Here is a 26,659-nt window from a genome sequence, read left to right on the forward strand (position 1 = left end):
AGATTAGCTAATTGCACGAATGAGAAATTAAACAGGTGTTCCTAATAATCCTTTAGGTGAGTATATATATACATATATATGTTTTGCAGCTGCAGCCCAGGATGTGTGTGAGTAAGGGCTGGCAGTGTAGGGCTGTCGGTCTCCCTTCTTTAAATAGCTCTCTGTTGACTACGTCTCTCGCTTACGGCCATACCACCCTGAGCACGCCCGATAGTGGTACAGTCCAGGAAGTGTGTTGGTGAAAGAGCAAAAAAGGAGAAACTTTAAGTTTAAAAACAGTATTTAATCGGTTTTGGTTTGATTGTTGGAAAAGTTTATTTTAAGTTTAGTGCTCCCCCAGCAGCCTTTGCTGTTTGGGGGACTTTCAAATACAGTGTTCTCGGGGATGGAAGTAGACAGCATGGTAGCAAACAAAGAACTCAAAATGAAGGACGGTCAAACAAACAACGGACAAGGCACGGACAAAGACAGTGGAAGAGGACATCAAATTCCCGTTCATGGTGGCGATGAACAACAGGATAGAGGAAATAACAGAAGACAGGTACGTGGAGAAAACCAGGAGCAATATATGAAAGAGCTGACTGTGGAAGTTGAAGTGGCAGGAACGGAAAAAATCTCTATGATGGATTTATTAAGAGGTGTAAAGAAGGAGTGTGGAGAAGTGGTGGGATGCAGAGTGAGAGGAGAAAGGTCTTATGAACTTACCATGAAGGATAATATGGCTAAGAATAAACTAATGGATGGTGTGAGAATAAAGGGAGCAATCGTGCACGCCAGAGACATTGTGAACAATGAGATGGTAGTCTCATTTATTAACCTGCCTGTGTATCTAGAAGACCAGAAGATTTTGTCAAAACTGGAAGAATGGGGAGTGAAACCTTTGTCTGCCATTAAGCGCCGGGTGTGGCCTGGAACGGATATTTTAGATGGAACGAGATTCCTAAAGGTTCGGTTCACTGATGAAGTTCGCTCGCTTCCATATTCGACCCGGTTCGACACATTAAGAGGCACAGAATACTTCCGTGTGATACACGACAGGCAGGTGCGTGTCTGCAGGCTGTGCATTAAAACCAGACATTTGCTTCGAGAATGCCCGGAATTTAAATGTTTTACATGTGGCAAAGTGGGGCACTATGCAAGGGAGTGTGGAGAGCGAAAAGTGGAAGTGACAGAGATGGAGGGTGAACAAAGTGAAGACGATGAGAGGATGGAGAAAGATCAAGTAGAGAAGCAAAGCACAGAGAGTGAGGATGTCATGGAGGTTACAAAAGACCAAGGAGAAAGAGGTGAAGGACAGGATGGAGCTGGAAGGGGACAGAGAGCGGGGACGGATGGTGAGGAGGACGAGGATGGGGAAAGGATGGAGGAGGAGGAGGAGGAGGATGAGGAGGAGGAAGAGGAGGAGGAGGAGGAGGAGGATAAGCAAGATGAAGAAGACGAAGAGGAGGAAGAGAATGAAGAGGATGTTAAGGAAGCGGGAACTAAGAAAGAGAAGAAGGTAGTGCAACCAGCAATACCGCAAAAGAAGGAAAGCAAGATTCCTCAAAGGATGCAGACAACATTACAAAGACTGACCGTCAAAAGGAAGGCGGAGAGAGATAAGGACAGAATAGAATTGAGAAAAGAACAACGCTCTGGTACGTGAATTCTTCTTATGTTTTATGGCGTTAAGTCTTGTTACTTTTAACGCCAGGGGACTGTTGAATGCAATGAAATTTGAGAAACTGAAAGAGCTGTGTAAAAATGAGGATATTATTCTATTGCAAGAAACAAATTGGAGGAGTGATGTAATTGAGGATATTAAGAAGAAATGGGAAGGAGAAATATTTTGTAATAATGGAGAAGGGAAAATGGGAAGAGGGGTTGCTGTCTTAATAAGGGAAAACAAGGGAATAGAAGGGAAACTGATCTATGATGATAAAAAAGGGAAAGGGATAGGGGTGAAAATAAAATACGGAAAGGAAGATCTTAATCTAATTAATATTCATGCGCCAAATGAAGAAAAAGAAAAGGCAATGTTTTTTAATGTTTTAAGAGACCTGACAGAAGGATGGGGGAAAATAATAATGGCTGGTGACTTTAATACAGTTTTTAGTAAGAGAGATATGGCGGATGGAATGGTGTTCAAGTCAGATACAGGGAGAAAAGAATTGAAGGGGTTGATGGAGGGGACAAATATGATAGATGTATGGAGAGAGAGGAACGAAAAGAAAAGAGAGTTTTCTAGGAAACAACTAGTTGGGAATTTTCTGTGTCAAACAAGAATAGATCACTTTTTATGCACAAGAAACCTAGAAGCTTTTATAGAGGATGTATCTTATAAAGAAACTTCCTTGAGTGACCATAAAATGGTTTTAATGAGGATGAACTTTAAAGATGAAATCAGGGGACCAGGGGTTTGGATCTTAAACACAGAGCTTTTGAAAGACGAAAGCTATAAACAGGGGATAGAAAAGATAATAGAAGAAGGAAAGGAAGATGGAAGGTACAGGGAAGACAAAAGAGGGTGGTGGGAGAATGTTAAATATGAAATAAAAAAAATACTCAATAAGGTATAGTAAGTTGATCCAGAAAGTGAAAAGGACTAAAGAAAAAGAGATAAGAGAGAGCCTCAAAGAGGAGTTAAACAAGAAGGAGGTGAATGTACAAAATGTGATAGTAATGGAGGAGAAATTGAAGGAATTTGAAGAAAGTAAATGTAATGGGGCAATGTTAAGAAGCAGAGCAAAGTATACAGTAGAGGGGGAAAAATGCACCAGGTTTTTCTTCAACCTAGAAATGAGAAAAGCTAAATCGGAAATGATAAAAGAGTTGAAAAATAAAAAAGGCGAGATAGTTACAGAAACAAAGGGAATTTTGGAAGAAGTAAGAAGTTATTATGAAGAATTATTTCAAGCCGAAGGAATAGATGAAAATAGGAGAAACGTACTATTACAACAAATAACAAAAAGAGTGGAAGCGACAGACAAAATGGAATGTGAGAAAGAAATACAGCAGGAAGAAATAATACAAGCAATAAATCATTTGAAAAGCAGGAAAAGTCCGGGTATAGATGGTTTAGGCAATGAGTTTTATAAAGTTTTCAAGGATAAAATAAGTCTGATTCTGCAAGAAGTGTATGATGAGGTATTTAAGAAGGAGGCTTTTAATCAAAAAATGAGTATGGGTTTGATGAAAATAATATATAAAAGAAAGGGAGATAAGATGCTTTTAAAGAATTATAGACCATTAACTATGTTAAACACTGACTTGAAGATTTTAGCAAAGGTTCTAGCGAACAGATTGAAAAAAGTTTTACCAAGTATAATAGAGACAAATCAGGCGTATGGAGTCATTGGAAGGGACATATCGGATGTAACAAGTAGTATAAGAGATGTGGTAAGTTATGCTAGTGGAGAAAGGAAAAATTGTTACATGATTAGTTTGGATTTTGAAAAAGCCTTCGACAGAGTGGAGCATGAGTTTTTATTTTCGATTTTGAAGCAGTTTGGTTTTGGGGAGAACTTTAAAAGGTGGTTAAAAATTTTATACAAAGATGTGTTAACAAAAGTAAAGTGTAATGGTTTTTTAACAGAGCCTTTCATTTTATCTAGATCAATAAGACAAGGATGCCCTCTATCAGCACAATTATACTCTCTAGTTGCAGAGCCTTTAGGGCTGATAGTTAAAAACTGTAAAGAAATAAAAGGAGTAGAGATAAATAGAGGAAAGGAGCTAAGCAAGATTTATCAATATGCGGATGACACCACAATAATAGTAGAAAATTTGCAGAGTGTTGAAAAAGTAATGGAGAAAGTTAATTGGTATTGTCGAGGGTCAGGAGCAAAGGTAAATCAAGAGAAAACTGGATATATGAGATTTGGGAGGGTTCCGGATTTAGCTGGATGTGTAAAGTTCACGGAAGTGCAGGAGATGAAGATTTTAGGGGTGGTTTTAGGGAAGGATGAAAAGAAAGCACAGGGCATTATGTGGGAGGAAATAGTGGAGGGGATGGAAAGAAGGTTGGTTTTTTGGAGAAACAGGTTTCTGAATCTAAAAGGAAAAGTATTAATAATAAATGTATTAATGTTATCAAAAATGTGGTATGTGTCGCATGTAGCTTCAGTGCCGCTGTGGGTGAGACAAAGAATGAAAAAAATTATATTGGATTTCTTATGGGACAAAAAACCCCCAAGAATTGCTTACAATACCTTGATTGGGCAGGCAGAGGAGGGAGGGATGGGACTAGTAGACCTAGAACAAAAGATTAAGAGCATGAGGGTAAAGGTGGTTAAGAAATATCTAGATGACGAAAATAAAGAGGATTGGAAGGAAATAATGGAGTTTTACTTGAATAAGTGTGGGAATTTAAAAATAGGAGACAATATTCTATGGATGAAATTGAAGAACTGGATGATAACAGGAATACCAGATTTTTACAAGGAAGTTCTAAGTGCTTGGGGGTCTTTTTTAGGAGAGATAGACTTCAAACCGTTTGGAAGGGAAACAATTCTAAATCAACCTTTGTTTTTAAACAAGAACATCGGGACACAAGGGAAGGAACTCTATATTAAGAAGTGGATAGATGTGGGCATTGTAAAAGTAAGAGACATTTTATATGAATTCAAAGAGGGATTTTTACCTGTGCAAGTAATCATAGATGCAATGGAAGAAGCAAAAGAGGAGTATAATGTGAAGGGTTTGAGAAAACAATATGAAGAAGTGAAAGGTAAAATCCCAGAAGATTGGTTCAAAATGATTCAAGGTGATGGGAATGGGGAAAACAAAATAGAAGTGGTGTTAAAAGTGAATGACAAAGAGGTGTGTTTTAAATCATGTAAAGTGAAAACGTTTTATCAGTATTTTATTATGTCTGTGTTTAAAAAGCCAAAAGTTAATGAACTCTGGTTAAAACATTTTGAGGGAATTCAGGATAAGGACATATGGAAGAACATGAGATGGGCTTTTTTGGATACTGAACTTGAAGTTTTGGATTACTTTATAAGACACAATGTTCTTTTCACTGGAATGAGATTGTGCAAATTGGGAATGGAGCCAGATGCTGTGTGCAAGGTCTGTTTAAGAGAGGATGAGGGGATTTTACATTTGTTTTTATATTGTGACAAACTGAAAGATTTTTTTCATAAAACCAAAGAAATGGTGAAAGATTTAAGAGGGAAAGAAGATGATTTTAATTGGAACACAATTTTAATGTTTGGAATGAATGAAAATGCAAACAAAAAGGTGATTAATTTATTGATTGTGTTAATGAAAAATGCAATATGGAAAAGGAGGAATGTGGCAAAAAAGAAAAATTATGTAGCAGATGTGTGGGGGGTGTTTAAAGGACTGGTGGAAAACTATGTGCAAACCTTGTTTAAATACTTTGAAATAGAGAAAAAACTGGATAATTTTTATAAGATCTTTAACATGGATGTGTTGGACATTTTCAAAAAATACAAAATAATGTGGCCAAAGAAAGAAGACTGTTAAAGCTGAAAAGTAAGCAGGACTTTTTAAGAATTTTTGGAGACTGTAAACATGCATATGTAATGTATAGAAGTTGAAGGTGATTAATGAATGTGTTTCTGTAATGATGAGGAATTTAAATTAAAAAAAAAAAAAAAAAAAAAAAAAGCACGCCCGATCTCGTCCGATCTCGGAAGCTAAGCAGGGTCGGGCCTGGTTAGTACTTGGATGGGAGACCGCCTGGGAATACCAGGTGCTGTAAGCTTTTGCTCTATCACTTGGTGACTCGATCGACTCTGACGGTTGTTCCTTTATCATTTTAAAATCAATTGCTTCATTTACAGTTATTTAGTTTTTGTTTATCCCTGGTTTCTGTATGCTTTCGGTGTGACAAAGGACAGCCCAGCCCCGTAATTCTTTCTTTCTCCTCCAGGGGGCGATCAACAGGCTTTTTCTCTCTAAGGCTACAAGCCACACAGACCTCTGAACGCATGTTCTTTTGCAATTGATTCTTCTCAGTTTCAGTAAGACCAGAGGATATATGTATATATATATATATATATATACACACTCACTTGAAGGATTATTAGGAACACCATACTAATACTGTGTTTGACCACCTTTCACCTTCAGAATTGCCTTGATTCTCTGTGGCATTGATTCAACAAGGTGCTGAAAGCATTCTATAGAAATGTTGGCCCATATTGATAGGATAGCATCTTGCAGTTGATGGAGATTTGTGGGATGCAAATCCATGACACGAAGCTCCCGTTCCACCACATCCCAAAGATGCTCTATTGGGTTGAAGTCTGGTGACTGTGGGGGCCATTTTAGTACTGTGAACTCATTGTCATGTTCAAGAAACCAATTTGAAACGATTCAATCTTTGTGACATGTTGCATTATCCTGTTGGAAGTAGACATCAGAGAATGGTTATGTAATGGTAATAAAGGGATGGACATGGTCAGAAACAGTGGTCAGGTAGGCCGTGGCATTTAAATGATGCCCAATTGGCACTAAAGGGCTTAAAGTGGGCCAAGAAAACACCCCCCACACCATTACACCACCACCAGCAGCCTGCACAGTGGTAACAAGGCATGATGGATCCATGTTCTCATTCTGTTTACGCCAAATTCTGACTTTTCCCTCTGAATGTCTCAACAGAAATCGAGACTCAACAGACCAGGCAACATTTTTTCCAGTGTTCAACTGTCCAATTTTGGGGAGCTTGTGCAAATTGTAGCCTCTTTTTCCAATTTGTAGTGGAGATGAGTGGTACCCGGTAGGGTCTTCTGCTGTTGTAGCCCTTCTGCCTCAAGGTTGTGCATGTTGTGGCCTCACAAATGCTTTGCTGCATACCTTGGTTGTAACAAGTGTTTTTTTCATTTAAAGTTGCTCTTCTATCAGCTTGAATCAGTCGGTCCATTCATTCTCCTCTGACCTCTAGCATCAACAAGGCATTTTCGCTCACAGGACTGCAGCATACTGGATGTTTTTCCCTTTTCACACCATTCTTTGTAAACCCTAGAAATGGTTGTGCGTGAAAATCCCAGTAACTGAGCAGATTGTGAAATACTCAGACCGACCCGTCTGGCACCAACAACCATGGCACACTCAAAATTGCTTAAATCAGGTTTCTTTCCCCTTCTGACATTCAGTTTGGAGTTCAGGAGATTGTCTTGACCAGGACCAAACTTCTAAATGCATTGAAGCAACTGCCATGTGATTGGGTGATTAGCTAATTGCATGAATGAGAAATTAAACAGGTGTTCCTAATAATCCTTTAGGTGAGTATATATATACATATATATGTTTTGCAGCTGCAGCCCAGGATGTGTGTGAGTAAGGGCTGGCAGTGTAGGGCTGTCGGTCTCCCTTCTTTAAATAGCTCTCTGTTGACTACGTCTCTCGCTTACGGCCATACCACCCTGAGCACGCCCGATCTCGTCCGATCTCGGAAGCTAAGCAGGGTCGGGCCTGGTTAGTACTTGGATGGGAGACCGCCTGGGAATACCAGGTGCTGTAAGCTTTTGCTCTATCACTTGGTGACTCGATCGGCTCTGACGGTTGTTCCTTTATCATTTTAAAATCAATTGCTTCATTTACAGTTATTTAGTTTTTGTTTATCCCTGGTTTCTGTATGCTTTCGGTGTGGCAAAGGACAGCCCAGCCCCGTAATTCTTTCTTTCTCCTCCAGGGGGCGATCAACAGGCTTTTTCTCTCTAAGGCTACAAGCCACACAGACCTCTGAACGCATGTTCTTTTGCAATTCATTCTTCTCAGTTTCAGTAAGACCAGAGGATATATATATACACACACTCAATTGAAGGATTATTAGGAACACCATACTAATACTGTGTTTGACCCCCTTTCACCTTCAGAATTGCCTTAATTCTGCGTGGTATTGATTCAACAATGTGTTGAAAGCATTCTTTAGAAATGTTGGCCTATATTGATAGGATAGCATCTTGCAGTTGATGGAGATTTGTGGGATGCACATCCATGGCACGAAGCTCCCATTGTAACACATCCTAAAGATGCTCTTTTGGGTTGAGATCTGGTTACTGTCGGGGCCATTTTAGTACTGTGAACTCATTGTCATGTTCAAGAAACCAATTTGAAACGATTCGAGCTTTGTGACATGGTGCATTATCCTGTTGGAAGTAGACATCAGAGAATGGTTATGTTATGGTCATAAAGGGATGGACATGGTCAGAAACAGTGCTCAGGTAGGCTGTGGCATTTAAACAATGCCCAATTGGCACTAAGGGGCCTAAAAAGGGCCAAGAAAACATCCCCCACACCATTACACCACCACCAGCAGCCTGCACAGTAGTAACAAGGCATGATGGATCCATGTTCTCATTCTGTTTACGCCAAATTCTGACTCTACCATCTGAATGTCTCAACAGAAATCGAGACTCTTCAGACCAGGCAACATTTTTTCCAGTCTTCAACTGTCCAATTTTGGGGAGCTTGTGCAAATTGTAGCCTCTTTTTCCAATTTGTAGTGGAGATGAGTGATACCCGGTGGGGTCTTCTGCTGTTGTAGCCCATCCGCCTCAAGGTTGTGCATGTTGTGGCCTCACAAATGCTTTGCTGCATACCTCGGTTGTAACAAGTGTTTTTTTTTTTCAGTCAAAGTTGCTCTTTATCAGCTTGAATCAGTCGGTCCATTCATTCTCCTCTGACCTCTAGCATCAACAAGGCATTTTCGCTCACAGGACTGCAGCATATTGGATGTTTTTCCCTTTTCACACCATTCTTTGTAAACTCTAGAAATGGTTGTGCATGAAAATCCCAGTAACTGAGCAGATATTGAAATACTCAGATCGGCCCATCTAGCACCAACAACCATGGCACACTCAAAATTGCTTAAATCAGGTTTCTTTCCCCTTCTGACATTCAGTTTGGAGTTCAGGAGATTGTCTTGACCAGGACCAAACTTCTAAATGCATTGAAGCAACTGCCATGTGATTGGGAGATTAGCTAATTGCACGAATGAGAAATTAAACAGGTGTTCCTAATAATCCTTTAGGTGAGTATATATATACATATATATGTTTTGCAGCTGCAGCCCAGGATGTGTGTGAGTAAGGGCTGGCAGTGTAGGGCTGTCGGTCTCCCTTCTTTAAATAGCTCTCTGTTGACTACGTCTCTCGCTTACGGCCATACCACCCTGAGCACGCCCGATCTCGTCCGATCTCTGAAGCTAAGCAGGGTCGGGCCTGGTTAGTACTTGGATGGGAGACCGCCTGGGAATACCAGGTGCTGTAAGCTTTTGCTCTATCACTTGGTGACTCGATCGACTCTGACGGTTGTTCCTTTATCATTTTAAAATCAATTGCTTCATTTACAGTTATTTAGTTTTTGTTTATCCCTGGTTTCTGTATGCTTTCGGTGTGACAAAGGACAGCCCAGCCCCGTAATTCTTACTTTCTCCTCCAGGGGGCGATCAACAGGCTTTTTCTCTCTAAGGCTACAAGCCACACAGACCTCTGAACGCATGTTCTTTTGCAATTGATTCTTCTCAGTTTCAGTAAGACCAGAGGATATATGTATATATATATATATATACACACTCACTTGAAGGATTATTAGGAACACCATACTAATACTGTGTTTGACCCCCTTTCACCTTCAGAATTGCCTTGATTCTCTGTGGCATTGATTCAACAAGGTGCTGAAAGCATTCTATAGAAATGTTGGCCCATATTGATAGGATAGCATCTTGCAGTTGATGGAGATTTGTGGGATGCAAATCCATAACACGAAGCTCCCGTTCCACCACATCCCAAAGATGCTCTATTGGGTTGAAGTCTGGTGACTGTGGGGGCCATTTTAGTACTGTGAACTCATTGTCATGTTCAAGAAACCAATTTGAAACGATTCAATCTTTGTGACATGTTGCATTATCCTGTTGGAAGTAGACATCAGAGAATGGTTATGTAATGGTATTAAAGGGATGGACATGGTCAGAAACAGTGGTCAGGTAGGCCGTGGCATTTAAATGATGCCCAATTGGCACTAAAGGGCTTAAAGTGGGCCAAGAAAACACCCCCCACACCATTACACCACCACCAGCAGCCTGCACAGTGGTAACAAGGCATGATGGATCCATGTTCTCATTCTGTTTACACCAAATTCTGACTTTTCCCTCTGAATGTCTCAACAGAAATCGAGACTCAACAGACCAGGCAACATTTTTTCCAGTGTTCAACTGTCCAATTTTGGGGAGCTTGTGCAAATTGTAGCCTCTTTTTCCAATTTGTAGTGGAGATGAGTGGTACCCGGTAGGGTCTTCTGCTGTTGTAGCCCTTCTGCCTCAAGGTTGTGCATGTTGTGGCCTCACAAATGCTTTGCTGCATACCTCGGTTGTAACAAGTGTTTTTTTTTTTCAGTCAAAGTTGCTCTTTATCAGCTTGAATCAGTCGGTCCATTCATTCTCCTCTGACCTCTAGCATCAACAAGGCATTTTCACTCACAGGACTGCAACATATTGGATGTTTTTCCCTTTTCACACCATTCTTTGTAAACTCTAGAAATGGTTGTGCATGAAAATCCCAGTAACTGAGCAGATATTGAAATACTCAGATCGGCCCATCTAGCACCAACAACCATGGCACACTCAAAATTGCTTAAATCAGGTTTCTTTCCCCTTCTGACATTCAGTTTGGAGTTCAGGAGATTGTCTTGACCAGGACCAAACTTCTAAATGCATTGAAGCAACTGCCATGTGATTGGGAGATTAGCTAATTGCACGAATGAGAAATTAAACAGGTGTTCCTAATAATCCTTTAGGTGAGTATATATATACATATATATGTTTTGCAGCTGCAGCCCAGGATGTGTGTGAGTAAGGGCTGGCAGTGTAGGGCTGTCGGTCTCCCTTCTTTAAATAGCTCTCTGTTGACTACGTCTCTCGCTTACGGCCATACCACCCTGAGCACGCCCGATCTCGTCCGATCTCGGAAGCTAAGCAGGGTCGGGCCTGGTTAGTACTTGGATGGGAGACCGCCTGGGAATACCAGGTGCTGTAAGCTTTTGCTCTATCACTTGGTGACTCGATCGACTCTGACGGTTGTTCCTTTATCATTTTAAAATCAATTGCTTCATTTACAGTTATTTAGTTTTTGTTTATCCCTGGTTTCTGTATGCTTTCGGTGTGACAAAGGACAGCCCAGCCCCGTAATTCTTTCTTTCTCCTCCAGGGGGCGATCAACAGGCTTTTTCTCTCTAAGGCTACAAGCCACACAGACCTCTGAACGCATGTTCTTTTGCAATTGATTCTTCTCAGTTTCAGTAAGACCAGAGGATATATGTATATATATATATATATATATATATATATATATATATATACACACTCACTTGAAGGATTATTAGGAACACCATACTAATACTGTGTTTGACCACCTTTCACCTTCAGAATTGCCTTGATTCTCTGTGGCATTGATTCAACAAGGTGCTGAAAGCATTCTATAGAAATGTTGGCCCATATTGATAGGATAGCATCTTGCAGTTGATGGAGATTTGTGGGATGCAAATCCATGACACGAAGCTCCCGTTCCACCACATCCCAAAGATGCTCTATTGGGTTGAAGTCTGGTGACTGTGGGGGCCATTTTAGTACTGTGAACTCATTGTCATGTTCAAGAAACCAATTTGAAACGATTCAATCTTTGTGACATGTTGCATTATCCTGTTGGAAGTAGACATCAGAGAATGGTTATGTAATGGTATTAAAGGGATGGACATGGTCAGAAACAGTGGTCAGGTAGGCCGTGGCATTTAAATGATGCCCAATTGGCACTAAAGGGCTTAAAGTGGGCCAAGAAAACACCCCCCACACCATTACACCACCACCAGCAGCCTGCACAGTGGTAACAAGGCATGATGGATCCATGTTCTCATTCTGTTTACGCCAAATTCTGACTTTTCCCTCTGAATGTCTCAACAGTAATCGAGACTCAACAGACCAGGCAACATTTTTTCCAGTGTTCAACTGTCCAATTTTGGGGAGCTTGTGCAAATTGTAGCCTCTTTTTCCAATTTGTAGTGGAGATGAGTGGTACCCGGTAGGGTCTTCTGCTGTTGTAGCCCTTCTGCCTCAAGGTTGTGCATGTTGTGGCCTCACAAATGCTTTGCTGCATACCTCGGTTGTAACAAGTGTTTTTTTTTTTCAGTCAAAGTTGCTCTTTATCAGCTTGAATCAGTCGGTCCATTCATTCTCCTCTGACCTCTAGCATCAACAAGGCATTTTCGCTCACAGGACTGCAACATATTGGATGTTTTTCCCTTTTCACACCATTCTTTGTAAACTCTAGAAATGGTTGTGCATGAAAATCCCAGTAACTGAGCAGATATTGAAATACTCAGATCGGCCCATCTAGCACCAACAACCATGGCACACTCAAAATTGCTTAAATCAGGTTTCTTTCCCCTTCTGACATTCAGTTTGGAGTTCAGGAGATTGTCTTGACCAGGACCAAACTTCTAAATGCATTGAAGCAACTGCCATGTGATTGGGTGATTAGCTAATTGCATGAATGAGAAATTAAACAGGTGTTCCTAATAATCCTTTAGGTGAGTATATATATACATATATATGTTTTGCAGCTGCAGCCCAGGATGTGTGTGAGTAAGGGCTGGCAGTGTAGGGCTGTCGGTCTCCCTTCTTTAAATAGCTCTCTGTTGACTACGTCTCTCGCTTACGGCCATACCACCCTGAGCACGCCCGATCTCGTCCGATCTCGGAAGCTAAGCAGGGTCGGGCCTGGTTAGTACTTGGATGGGAGACCGCCTGGGAATACCAGGTGCTGTAAGCTTTTGCTCTATCACTTGGTGACTCGATCGGCTCTGACGGTTGTTCCTTTATCATTTTAAAATCAATTGCTTCATTTACAGTTATTTAGTTTTTGTTTATCCCTGGTTTCTGTATGCTTTCGGTGTGGCAAAGGACAGCCCAGCCCCGTAATTCTTTCTTTCTCCTCCAGGGGGCGATCAACAGGCTTTTTCTCTCTAAGGCTACAAGCCACACAGACCTCTGAACGCATGTTCTTTTGCAATTCATTCTTCTCAGTTTCAGTAAGACCAGAGGATATATATATACACACACTCAATTGAAGGATTATTAGGAACACCATACTAATACTGTGTTTGACCCCCTTTCACCTTCAGAATTGCCTTAATTCTGCGTGGTATTGATTCAACAATGTGTTGAAAGCATTCTTTAGAAATGTTGGCCTATATTGATAGGATAGCATCTTGCAGTTGATGGAGATTTGTGGGATGCACATCCATGGCACGAAGCTCCCATTGTAACACATCCTAAAGATGCTCTTTTGGGTTGAGATCTGGTTACTGTCGGGGCCATTTTAGTACTGTGAACTCATTGTCATGTTCAAGAAACCAATTTGAAACGATTCGAGCTTTGTGACATGGTGCATTATCCTGTTGGAAGTAGACATCAGAGAATGGTTATGTTATGGTCATAAAGGGATGGACATGGTCAGAAACAGTGCTCAGGTAGGCTGTGGCATTTAAACAATGCCCAATTGGCACTAAGGGGCCTAAAAAGGGCCAAGAAAACATCCCCCACACCATTACACCACCACCAGCAGCCTGCACAGTAGTAACAAGGCATGATGGATCCATGTTCTCATTCTGTTTACGCCAAATTCTGACTCTACCATCTGAATGTCTCAACAGAAATCGAGACTCCTCAGACCAGGCAACATTTTTTCCAGTCTTCAACTGTCCAATTTTGGGGAGCTTGTGCAAATTGTAGCCTCTTTTTCCAATTTGTAGTGGAGATGAGTGATACCCGGTGGGGTCTTCTGCTGTTGTAGCCCATCCGCCTCAAGGTTGTGCATGTTGTGGCCTCACAAATGCTTTGCTGCATACCTCGGTTGTAACAAGTGTTTTTTTTTTTAGTCAAAGTTGCTCTTTATCAGCTTGAATCAGTCGGTCCATTCATTCTCCTCTGACCTCTAGCATCAACAAGGCATTTTCGCTCACAGGACTGCAGCATATTGGATGTTTTTCCCTTTTCACACCATTCTTTGTAAACTCTAGAAATGGTTGTGCATGAAAATCCCAGTAACTGAGCAGATATTGAAATACTCAGATCGGCCCATCTAGCACCAACAACCATGGCACACTCAAAATTGCTTAAATCAGGTTTCTTTCCCCTTCTGACATTCAGTTTGGAGTTCAGGAGATTGTCTTGACCAGGACCAAACTTCTAAATGCATTGAAGCAACTGCCATGTGATTGGGAGATTAGCTAATTGCACGAATGAGAAATTAAACAGGTGTTCCTAATAATCCTTTAGGTGAGTATATATATACATATATATGTTTTGCAGCTGCAGCCCAGGATGTGTGTGAGTAAGGGCTGGCAGTGTAGGGCTGTCGGTCTCCCTTCTTTAAATAGCTCTCTGTTGACTACGTCTCTCGCTTACGGCCATACCACCCTGAGCACGCCCGATAGTGGTACAGTCCAGGAAGTGTGTTGGTGAAAGAGCAAAAAAGGAGAAACTTTAAGTTTAAAAACAGTATTTAATCGGTTTTGGTTTGATTGTTGGAAAAGTTTATTTTAAGTTTAGTGCTCCCCCAGCAGCCTTTGCTGTTTGGGGGACTTTCAAATACAGTGTTCTCGGGGATGGAAGTAGACAGCATGGTAGCAAACAAAGAACTCAAAATGAAGGACGGTCAAACAAACAACGGACAAGGCACGGACAAAGACAGTGGAAGAGGACATCAAATTCCCGTTCATGGTGGCGATGAACAACAGGATAGAGGAAATAACAGAAGACAGGTACGTGGAGAAAACCAGGAGCAATATATGAAAGAGCTGACTGTGGAAGTTGAAGTGGCAGGAACGGAAAAAATCTCTATGATGGATTTATTAAGAGGTGTAAAGAAGGAGTGTGGAGAAGTGGTGGGATGCAGAGTGAGAGGAGAAAGGTCTTATGAACTTACCATGAAGGATAATATGGCTAAGAATAAACTAATGGATGGTGTGAGAATAAAGGGAGCAATCGTGCACGCCAGAGACATTGTGAACAATGAGATGGTAGTCTCATTTATTAACCTGCCTGTGTATCTAGAAGACCAGAAGATTTTGTCAAAACTGGAAGAATGGGGAGTGAAACCTTTGTCTGCCATTAAGCGCCGGGTGTGGCCTGGAACGGATATTTTAGATGGAACGAGATTCCTAAAGGTTCGGTTCACTGATGAAGTTCGCTCGCTTCCATATTCGACCCGGTTCGACACATTAAGAGGCACAGAATACTTCCGTGTGATACACGACAGGCAGGTGCGTGTCTGCAGGCTGTGCATTAAAACCAGACATTTGCTTCGAGAATGCCCGGAATTTAAATGTTTTACATGTGGCAAAGTGGGGCACTATGCAAGGGAGTGTGGAGAGCGAAAAGTGGAAGTGACAGAGATGGAGGGTGAACAAAGTGAAGACGATGAGAGGATGGAGAAAGATCAAGTAGAGAAGCAAAGCACAGAGAGTGAGGATGTCATGGAGGTTACAAAAGACCAAGGAGAAAGAGGTGAAGGACAGGATGGAGCTGGAAGGGGACAGAGAGCGGGGACGGATGGTGAGGAGGACGAGGATGGGGAAAGGATGGAGGAGGAGGAGGAGGAGGATGAGGAGGAGGAAGAGGAGGAGGAGGAGGAGGAGGATAAGCAAGATGAAGAAGACGAAGAGGAGGAAGAGAATGAAGAGGATGTTAAGGAAGCGGGAACTAAGAAAGAGAAGAAGGTAGTGCAACCAGCAATACCGCAAAAGAAGGAAAGCAAGATTCCTCAAAGGATGCAGACAACATTACAAAGACTGACCGTCAAAAGGAAGGCGGAGAGAGATAAGGACAGAATAGAATTGAGAAAAGAACAACGCTCTGGTACGTGAATTCTTCTTATGTTTTATGGCGTTAAGTCTTGTTACTTTTAACGCCAGGGGACTGTTGAATGCAATGAAATTTGAGAAACTGAAAGAGCTGTGTAAAAATGAGGATATTATTCTATTGCAAGAAACAAATTGGAGGAGTGATGTAATTGAGGATATTAAGAAGAAATGGGAAGGAGAAATATTTTGTAATAATGGAGAAGGGAAAATGGGAAGAGGGGTTGCTGTCTTAATAAGGGAAAACAAGGGAATAGAAGGGAAACTGATCTATGATGATAAAAAAGGGAAAGGGATAGGGGTGAAAATAAAATACGGAAAGGAAGATCTTAATCTAATTAATATTCATGCGCCAAATGAAGAAAAAGAAAAGGCAATGTTTTTTAATGTTTTAAGAGACCTGACAGAAGGATGGGGGAAAATAATAATGGCTGGTGACTTTAATACAGTTTTTAGTAAGAGAGATATGGCGGATGGAATGGTGTTCAAGTCAGATACAGGGAGAAAAGAATTGAAGGGGTTGATGGAGGGGACAAATATGATAGATGTATGGAGAGAGAGGAACGAAAAGAAAAGAGAGTTTTCTAGGAAACAACTAGTTGGGAATTTTCTGTGTCAAACAAGAATAGATCACTTTTTATGCACAAGAAACCTAGAAGCTTTTATAGAGGATGTATCTTATAAAGAAACTTCCTTGAGTGACCATAAAATGGTTTTAATGAGGATGAACTTTAAAGATGAAATCAGGGGACCAGGGGTTTGGATCTTAAACACAGAGCTTTTGAAAGACGAAAGCTATAAACAGGGGATAGAAAAGATAATAGAAGAAGGAAAGGAAGATGGAAGGTACAGGGAAGACAAAAGAGGGTGGTGGGAGAATGTTAAATATGAAATAAAAAAAATACTCAATAAGGTATAGTAAGTTGATCCAGAAAGTGAAAAGGACTAAAGAAAAAGAGATAAGAGAGAGCCTCAAAGAGGAGTTAAACAAGAAGGAGGTGAATGTACAAAATGTGATAGTAATGGAGGAGAAATTGAAGGAATTTGAAGAAAGTAAATGTAATGGGGCAATGTTAAGAAGCAGAGCAAAGTATACAGTAGAGGGGGAAAAATGCACCAGGTTTTTCTTCAACCTAGAAATGAGAAAAGCTAAATCGGAAATGATAAAAGAGTTGAAAAATAAAAAAGGCGAGATAGTTACAGAAACAAAGGGAATTTTGGAAGAAGTAAGAAGTTATTATGAAGAATTATTTCAAGCCGAAGGAATAGATGAAAATAGGAGAAACGTACTATTACAACAAATAACAAAAAGAGTGGAAGCGACAGACAAAATGGAATGTGAGAAAGAAATACAGCAGGAAGAAATAATACAAGCAATAAATCATTTGAAAAGCAGGAAAAGTCCGGGTATAGATGGTTTAGGCAATGAGTTTTATAAAGTTTTCAAGGATAAAATAAGTCTGATTCTGCAAGAAGTGTATGATGAGGTATTTAAGAAGGAGGCTTTTAATCAAAAAATGAGTATGGGTTTGATGAAAATAATATATAAAAGAAAGGGAGATAAGATGCTTTTAAAGAATTATAGACCATTAACTATGTTAAACACTGACTTGAAGATTTTAGCAAAGGTTCTAGCGAACAGATTGAAAAAAGTTTTACCAAGTATAATAGAGACAAATCAGGCGTATGGAGTCATTGGAAGGGACATATCGGATGTAACAAGTAGTATAAGAGATGTGGTAAGTTATGCTAGTGGAGAAAGGAAAAATTGTTACATGATTAGTTTGGATTTTGAAAAAGCCTTCGACAGAGTGGAGCATGAGTTTTTATTTTCGATTTTGAAGCAGTTTGGTTTTGGGGAGAACTTTAAAAGGTGGTTAAAAATTTTATACAAAGATGTGTTAACAAAAGTAAAGTGTAATGGTTTTTTAACAGAGCCTTTCATTTTATCTAGATCAATAAGACAAGGATGCCCTCTATCAGCACAATTATACTCTCTAGTTGCAGAGCCTTTAGGGCTGATAGTTAAAAACTGTAAAGAAATAAAAGGAGTAGAGATAAATAGAGGAAAGGAGCTAAGCAAGATTTATCAATATGCGGATGACACCACAATAATAGTAGAAAATTTGCAGAGTGTTGAAAAAGTAATGGAGAAAGTTAATTGGTATTGTCGAGGGTCAGGAGCAAAGGTAAATCAAGAGAAAACTGGATATATGAGATTTGGGAGGGTTCCGGATTTAGCTGGATGTGTAAAGTTCACGGAAGTGCAGGAGATGAAGATTTTAGGGGTGGTTTTAGGGAAGGATGAAAAGAAAGCACAGGGCATTATGTGGGAGGAAATAGTGGAGGGGATGGAAAGAAGGTTGGTTTTTTGGAGAAACAGGTTTCTGAATCTAAAAGGAAAAGTATTAATAATAAATGTATTAATGTTATCAAAAATGTGGTATGTGTCGCATGTAGCTTCAGTGCCGCTGTGGGTGAGACAAAGAATGAAAAAAATTATATTGGATTTCTTATGGGACAAAAAACCCCCAAGAATTGCTTACAATACCTTGATTGGGCAGGCAGAGGAGGGAGGGATGGGACTAGTAGACCTAGAACAAAAGATTAAGAGCATGAGGGTAAAGGTGGTTAAGAAATATCTAGATGACGAAAATAAAGAGGATTGGAAGGAAATAATGGAGTTTTACTTGAATAAGTGTGGGAATTTAAAAATAGGAGACAATATTCTATGGATGAAATTGAAGAACTGGATGATAACAGGAATACCAGATTTTTACAAGGAAGTTCTAAGTGCTTGGGGGTCTTTTTTAGGAGAGATAGACTTCAAACCGTTTGGAAGGGAAACAATTCTAAATCAACCTTTGTTTTTAAACAAGAACATCGGGACACAAGGGAAGGAACTCTATATTAAGAAGTGGATAGATGTGGGCATTGTAAAAGTAAGAGACATTTTATATGAATTCAAAGAGGGATTTTTACCTGTGCAAGTAATCATAGATGCAATGGAAGAAGCAAAAGAGGAGTATAATGTGAAGGGTTTGAGAAAACAATATGAAGAAGTGAAAGGTAAAATCCCAGAAGATTGGTTCAAAATGATTCAAGGTGATGGGAATGGGGAAAACAAAATAGAAGTGGTGTTAAAAGTGAATGACAAAGAGGTGTGTTTTAAATCATGTAAAGTGAAAACGTTTTATCAGTATTTTATTATGTCTGTGTTTAAAAAGCCAAAAGTTAATGAACTCTGGTTAAAACATTTTGAGGGAATTCAGGATAAGGACATATGGAAGAACATGAGATGGGCTTTTTTGGATACTGAACTTGAAGTTTTGGATTACTTTATAAGACACAATGTTCTTTTCACTGGAATGAGATTGTGCAAATTGGGAATGGAGCCAGATGCTGTGTGCAAGGTCTGTTTAAGAGAGGATGAGGGGATTTTACATTTGTTTTTATATTGTGACAAACTGAAAGATTTTTTTCATAAAACCAAAGAAATGGTGAAAGATTTAAGAGGGAAAGAAGATGATTTTAATTGGAACACAATTTTAATGTTTGGAATGAATGAAAATGCAAACAAAAAGGTGATTAATTTATTGATTGTGTTAATGAAAAATGCAATATGGAAAAGGAGGAATGTGGCAAAAAAGAAAAATTATGTAGCAGATGTGTGGGGGGTGTTTAAAGGACTGGTGGAAAACTATGTGCAAACCTTGTTTAAATACTTTGAAATAGAGAAAAAACTGGATAATTTTTATAAGATCTTTAACATGGATGTGTTGGACATTTTCAAAAAATACAAAATAATGTGGCCAAAGAAAGAAGACTGTTAAAGCTGAAAAGTAAGCAGGACTTTTTAAGAATTTTTGGAGACTGTAAACATGCATATGTAATGTATAGAAGTTGAAGGTGATTAATGAATGTGTTTCTGTAATGATGAGGAATTTAAATTAAAAAAAAAAAAAAAAAAAAAAAAAGCACGCCCGATCTCGTCCGATCTCGGAAGCTAAGCAGGGTCGGGCCTGGTTAGTACTTGGATGGGAGACCGCCTGGGAATACCAGGTGCTGTAAGCTTTTGCTCTATCACTTGGTGACTCGATCGACTCTGACGGTTGTTCCTTTATCATTTTAAAATCAATTGCTTCATTTACAGTTATTTAGTTTTTGTTTATCCCTGGTTTCTGTATGCTTTCGGTGTGACAAAGGACAGCCCAGCCCCGTAATTCTTTCTTTCTCCTCCAGGGGGCGATCAACAGGCTTTTTCTCTCTAAGGCTACAAGCCACACAGACCTCTGAACGCATGTTCTTTTGCAATTGATTCTTCTCAGTTTCAGTAAGACCAGAGGATATATGTATATATATATATATATATATACACACTCACTTGAAGGATTATTAGGAACACCATACTAATACTGTGTTTGACCACCTTTCACCTTCAGAATTGCCTTGATTCTCTGTGGCATTGATTCAACAAGGTGCTGAAAGCATTCTATAGAAATGTTGGCCCATATTGATAGGATAGCATCTTGCAGTTGATGGAGATTTGTGGGATGCAAATCCATGACACGAAGCTCCCGTTCCACCACATCCCAAAGATGCTCTATTGGGTTGAAGTCTGGTGACTGTGGGGGCCATTTTAGTACTGTGAACTCATTGTCATGTTCAAGAAACCAATTTGAAACGATTCAATCTTTGTGACATGTTGCATTATCCTGTTGGAAGTAGACATCAGAGAATGGTTATGTAATGGTAATAAAGGGATGGACATGGTCAGAAACAGTGGTCAGGTAGGCCGTGGCATTTAAATGATGCCCAATTGGCACTAAAGGGCTTAAAGTGGGCCAAGAAAACACCCCCCACACCATTACACCACCACCAGCAGCCTGCACAGTGGTAACAAGGCATGATGGATCCATGTTCTCATTCTGTTTACGCCAAATTCTGACTTTTCCCTCTGAATGTCTCAACAGAAATCGAGACTCAACAGACCAGGCAACATTTTTTCCAGTGTTCAACTGTCCAATTTTGGGGAGCTTGTGCAAATTGTAGCCTCTTTTTCCAATTTGTAGTGGAGATGAGTGGTACCCGGTAGGGTCTTCTGCTGTTGTAGCCCTTCTGCCTCAAGGTTGTGCATGTTGTGGCCTCACAAATGCTTTGCTGCATACCTTGGTTGTAACAAGTGTTTTTTTCATTTAAAGTTGCTCTTCTATCAGCTTGAATCAGTCGGTCCATTCATTCTCCTCTGACCTCTAGCATCAACAAGGCATTTTCGCTCACAGGACTGCAGCATACTGGATGTTTTTCCCTTTTCACACCATTCTTTGTAAACCCTAGAAATGGTTGTGCGTGAAAATCCCAGTAACTGAGCAGATTGTGAAATACTCAGACCGACCCGTCTGGCACCAACAACCATGGCACACTCAAAATTGCTTAAATCAGGTTTCTTTCCCCTTCTGACATTCAGTTTGGAGTTCAGGAGATTGTCTTGACCAGGACCAAACTTCTAAATGCATTGAAGCAACTGCCATGTGATTGGGTGATTAGCTAATTGCATGAATGAGAAATTAAACAGGTGTTCCTAATAATCCTTTAGGTGAGTATATATATACATATATATGTTTTGCAGCTGCAGCCCAGGATGTGTGTGAGTAAGGGCTGGCAGTGTAGGGCTGTCGGTCTCCCTTCTTTAAATAGCTCTCTGTTGACTACGTCTCTCGCTTACGGCCATACCACCCTGAGCACGCCCGATCTCGTCCGATCTCGGAAGCTAAGCAGGGTCGGGCCTGGTTAGTACTTGGATGGGAGACCGCCTGGGAATACCAGGTGCTGTAAGCTTTTGCTCTATCACTTGGTGACTCGATCGGCTCTGACGGTTGTTCCTTTATCATTTTAAAATCAATTGCTTCATTTACAGTTATTTAGTTTTTGTTTATCCCTGGTTTCTGTATGCTTTCGGTGTGGCAAAGGACAGCCCAGCCCCGTAATTCTTTCTTTCTCCTCCAGGGGGCGATCAACAGGCTTTTTCTCTCTAAGGCTACAAGCCACACAGACCTCTGAACGCATGTTCTTTTGCAATTCATTCTTCTCAGTTTCAGTAAGACCAGAGGATATATATATACACACACTCAATTGAAGGATTATTAGGAACACCATACTAATACTGTGTTTGACCCCCTTTCACCTTCAGAATTGCCTTAATTCTGCGTGGTATTGATTCAACAATGTGTTGAAAGCATTCTTTAGAAATGTTGGCCTATATTGATAGGATAGCATCTTGCAGTTGATGGAGATTTGTGGGATGCACATCCATGGCACGAAGCTCCCATTGTAACACATCCTAAAGATGCTCTTTTGGGTTGAGATCTGGTTACTGTCGGGGCCATTTTAGTACTGTGAACTCATTGTCATGTTCAAGAAACCAATTTGAAACGATTCGAGCTTTGTGACATGGTGCATTATCCTGTTGGAAGTAGACATCAGAGAATGGTTATGTTATGGTCATAAAGGGATGGACATGGTCAGAAACAGTGCTCAGGTAGGCTGTGGCATTTAAACAATGCCCAATTGGCACTAAGGGGCCTAAAAAGGGCCAAGAAAACATCCCCCACACCATTACACCACCACCAGCAGCCTGCACAGTAGTAACAAGGCATGATGGATCCATGTTCTCATTCTGTTTACGCCAAATTCTGACTCTACCATCTGAATGTCTCAACAGAAATCGAGACTCTTCAGACCAGGCAACATTTTTTCCAGTCTTCAACTGTCCAATTTTGGGGAGCTTGTGCAAATTGTAGCCTCTTTTTCCAATTTGTAGTGGAGATGAGTGATACCCGGTGGGGTCTTCTGCTGTTGTAGCCCATCCGCCTCAAGGTTGTGCATGTTGTGGCCTCACAAATGCTTTGCTGCATACCTCGGTTGTAACAAGTGTTTTTTTTTTTCAGTCAAAGTTGCTCTTTATCAGCTTGAATCAGTCGGTCCATTCATTCTCCTCTGACCTCTAGCATCAACAAGGCATTTTCGCTCACAGGACTGCAGCATATTGGATGTTTTTCCCTTTTCACACCATTCTTTGTAAACTCTAGAAATGGTTGTGCATGAAAATCCCAGTAACTGAGCAGATATTGAAATACTCAGATCGGCCCATCTAGCACCAACAACCATGGCACACTCAAAATTGCTTAAATCAGGTTTCTTTCCCCTTCTGACATTCAGTTTGGAGTTCAGGAGATTGTCTTGACCAGGACCAAACTTCTAAATGCATTGAAGCAACTGCCATGTGATTGGGAGATTAGCTAATTGCACGAATGAGAAATTAAACAGGTGTTCCTAATAATCCTTTAGGTGAGTATATATATACATATATATGTTTTGCAGCTGCAGCCCAGGATGTGTGTGAGTAAGGGCTGGCAGTGTAGGGCTGTCGGTCTCCCTTCTTTAAATAGCTCTCTGTTGACTACGTCTCTCGCTTACGGCCATACCACCCTGAGCACGCCCGATCTCGTCCGATCTCTGAAGCTAAGCAGGGTCGGGCCTGGTTAGTACTTGGATGGGAGACCGCCTGGGAATACCAGGTGCTGTAAGCTTTTGCTCTATCACTTGGTGACTCGATCGACTCTGACGGTTGTTCCTTTATCATTTTAAAATCAATTGCTTCATTTACAGTTATTTAGTTTTTGTTTATCCCTGGTTTCTGTATGCTTTCGGTGTGACAAAGGACAGCCCAGCCCCGTAATTCTTACTTTCTCCTCCAGGGGGCGATCAACAGGCTTTTTCTCTCTAAGGCTACAAGCCACACAGACCTCTGAACGCATGTTCTTTTGCAATTGATTCTTCTCAGTTTCAGTAAGACCAGAGGATATATGTATATATATATATATATACACACTCACTTGAAGGATTATTAGGAACACCATACTAATACTGTGTTTGACCCCCTTTCACCTTCAGAATTGCCTTGATTCTCTGTGGCATTGATTCAACAAGGTGCTGAAAGCATTCTATAGAAATGTTGGCCCATATTGATAGGATAGCATCTTGCAGTTGATGGAGATTTGTGGGATGCAAATCCATAACACGAAGCTCCCGTTCCACCACATCCCAAAGATGCTCTATTGGGTTGAAGTCTGGTGACTGTGGGGGCCATTTTAGTACTGTGAACTCATTGTCATGTTCAAGAAACCAATTTGAAACGATTCAATCTTTGTGACATGTTGCATTATCCTGTTGGAAGTAGACATCAGAGAATGGTTATGTAATGGTATTAAAGGGATGGACATGGTCAGAAACAGTGGTCAGGTAGGCCGTGGCATTTAAATGATGCCCAATTGGCACTAAAGGGCTTAAAGTGGGCCAAGAAAACACCCCCCACACCATTACACCACCACCAGCAGCCTGCACAGTGGTAACAAGGCATGATGGATCCATGTTCTCATTCTGTTTACACCAAATTCTGACTTTTCCCTCTGAATGTCTCAACAGAAATCGAGACTCAACAGACCAGGCAACATTTTTTCCAGTGTTCAACTGTCCAATTTTGGGGAGCTTGTGCAAATTGTAGCCTCTTTTTCCAATTTGTAGTGGAGATGAGTGGTACCCGGTAGGGTCTTCTGCTGTTGTAGCCCTTCTGCCTCAAGGTTGTGCATGTTGTGGCCTCACAAATGCTTTGCTGCATACCTCGGTTGTAACAAGTGTTTTTTTTTTTCAGTCAAAGTTGCTCTTTATCAGCTTGAATCAGTCGGTCCATTCATTCTCCTCTGACCTCTAGCATCAACAAGGCATTTTCACTCACAGGACTGCAACATATTGGATGTTTTTCCCTTTTCACACCATTCTTTGTAAACTCTAGAAATGGTTGTGCATGAAAATCCCAGTAACTGAGCAGATATTGAAATACTCAGATCGGCCCATCTAGCACCAACAACCATGGCACACTCAAAATTGCTTAAATCAGGTTTCTTTCCCCTTCTGACATTCAGTTTGGAGTTCAGGAGATTGTCTTGACCAGGACCAAACTTCTAAATGCATTGAAGCAACTGCCATGTGATTGGGAGATTAGCTAATTGCACGAATGAGAAATTAAACAGGTGTTCCTAATAATCCTTTAGGTGAGTATATATATACATATATATGTTTTGCAGCTGCAGCCCAGGATGTGTGTGAGTAAGGGCTGGCAGTGTAGGGCTGTCGGTCTCCCTTCTTTAAATAGCTCTCTGTTGACTACGTCTCTCGCTTACGGCCATACCACCCTGAGCACGCCCGATCTCGTCCGATCTCGGAAGCTAAGCAGGGTCGGGCCTGGTTAGTACTTGGATGGGAGACCGCCTGGGAATGGCTCATGACCCTCCCAAGTACATATTGGTCATCCCTGGGATCGATCGAAAATGATCAAAACGGATGCTGCCATCTGGTGGTCTATGTCCTAAAGTTTTATTAACAGAAATGGTGTGTAATGTACATGTAAATGTAGAAGGCCTAGTTTATTGAAATCCACTTGTCTGCTGAATGTTTTGTTTATTCTCTTCATAGTTTGAGTTGATGTAGCTGATGAGATTTATATAGTCAAGTGGAACTGTGCAATTGTTACATTTTTGGGCTGAATTAAGAAAGGGTGTATAGTGTATCAGTGCACTCTCACTTTGTCTGGAAGACGCCAGACCACCCAGGGGGTAGAGCCAGCGCACATTGGGGTGTATTCACACCTCTGGTAGTGGCGAGGAAGAAACAGGGACTTCTAATTGCTTTTTTTTTTTTTTTTTTTTTGACACTGTCACCCCTTATGAAACCCAAGCATACAAAGACTCCAAAATACTTGAAATACTTTTACAACTTTTATTTTTCATTTAAAAGGCAATGCATTACTCTCCAAATTAATGTAGAAACAATTTAAAGACAGCATATTTTAAATGTGTTGTAATGGCATCTTTTTATGAATGAAGGCCAGTATCACTGACACCAATGTCTCTATGAAACATTAATGACCTTACGTTACAGTATAAATGAAAGCCACCCAATTTCAACATTTATTAGGTTAAAAAAAAAAAAAAAAAAAAAAACTTTTAATTTAAGTGAATTTATAACAATCTTTAAATAAACTCATTATAAAAAAATTATAGTTACCAGTGGCCTTCCCTGTTAGACATATACAGAAAATATGCATTTAAACAGGAGAATATTTGAATATCACTCAAATATGCCACATTTATCACAGTAGCTGGTGCCACTATGACCATGTCAGATGATGTCCCGTCAATTTCAAAAAAGCGCAGAATACCGTCCAAATAGTAATGTTGTATGATGTCTTTTTGACCTACCTTAGCTATTGTTTGTTCACTAATCTTATGTAATCAAGCATGCTTTCATTTCAATATGTGTGGCATCCAATAAAAAACAAGTTAATTAAAATATTAACAAATGGAGCCAAATCACAGAAACTGCAGCGATTATTTAAATGTTAGTGTCAGGTAAGAGTAAGATGTCTAAATTTTATGGAAGTTTATTATAAACTTTATTATAAAATGTACTTATAAACTAGACTGGGTAAACCCAGCTTGATCTGCCAGCGATTGATTTCGCCCTGCAACTCATTAATTTCTGCTGCTTCTGTTACACTTTTGCGGGAACCAATCACAGACTGGCTTACTCACCTGGCACTCTATTGGCGGGTTTAACATGATGACAGATAGACAAGCGATGGATTGATGCCTGTTGATCACGCCTCTTGTGGTCTGATTGGTTAAAAGACTAGTCATTTGCATACAGAGTCATTCCAATAATGCTCATTTATCAC

The 26,659-nt window shown here is 40.4% G+C and overlaps 6 non-coding genes and 1 pseudogene across 6 annotated transcripts; all 7 read left to right on the forward strand.

Moving 5' to 3' along the window:
* Window positions 1-7,358: 7,358 nt before the first annotated feature.
* On the forward strand, window positions 7,359-7,477 carry LOC137048591 (5S ribosomal RNA). Its single transcript, XR_010899475.1, has one exon. It is a non-coding gene; the product is annotated as a 5S ribosomal RNA (ribosomal RNA).
* Window positions 7,478-9,109: 1,632 nt separating this feature from the next.
* On the forward strand, window positions 9,110-9,228 carry LOC137048596 (5S ribosomal RNA). Its single transcript, XR_010899480.1, has one exon. It is a non-coding gene; the product is annotated as a 5S ribosomal RNA (ribosomal RNA).
* Window positions 9,229-10,872: 1,644 nt separating this feature from the next.
* On the forward strand, window positions 10,873-10,991 carry LOC137048592 (5S ribosomal RNA). Its single transcript, XR_010899476.1, has one exon. It is a non-coding gene; the product is annotated as a 5S ribosomal RNA (ribosomal RNA).
* Window positions 10,992-12,657: 1,666 nt separating this feature from the next.
* LOC137048593 (5S ribosomal RNA) lies at window positions 12,658-12,776 on the forward strand. Its single transcript, XR_010899477.1, has one exon. It is a non-coding gene; the product is annotated as a 5S ribosomal RNA (ribosomal RNA).
* An 8,810-nt stretch (window positions 12,777-21,586) lies between these two features.
* Window positions 21,587-21,705, forward strand: LOC137048594 (5S ribosomal RNA). The gene has a single exon (XR_010899478.1). It is a non-coding gene; the product is annotated as a 5S ribosomal RNA (ribosomal RNA).
* A 1,632-nt stretch (window positions 21,706-23,337) lies between these two features.
* Window positions 23,338-23,456, forward strand: LOC137048597 (5S ribosomal RNA). The gene has a single exon (XR_010899481.1). It is a non-coding gene; the product is annotated as a 5S ribosomal RNA (ribosomal RNA).
* Window positions 23,457-25,100: 1,644 nt separating this feature from the next.
* Window positions 25,101-25,214, forward strand: LOC137048600 (5S ribosomal RNA; annotated as a pseudogene).
* Window positions 25,215-26,659: the final 1,445 nt, after the last annotated feature.

The sequence above is a fragment of the Pseudorasbora parva genome, chromosome 19 (genome assembly GCF_024679245.1).
Source record: "Pseudorasbora parva isolate DD20220531a chromosome 19, ASM2467924v1, whole genome shotgun sequence".
NCBI lineage: Eukaryota > Metazoa > Chordata > Actinopteri > Cypriniformes > Gobionidae > Pseudorasbora > Pseudorasbora parva.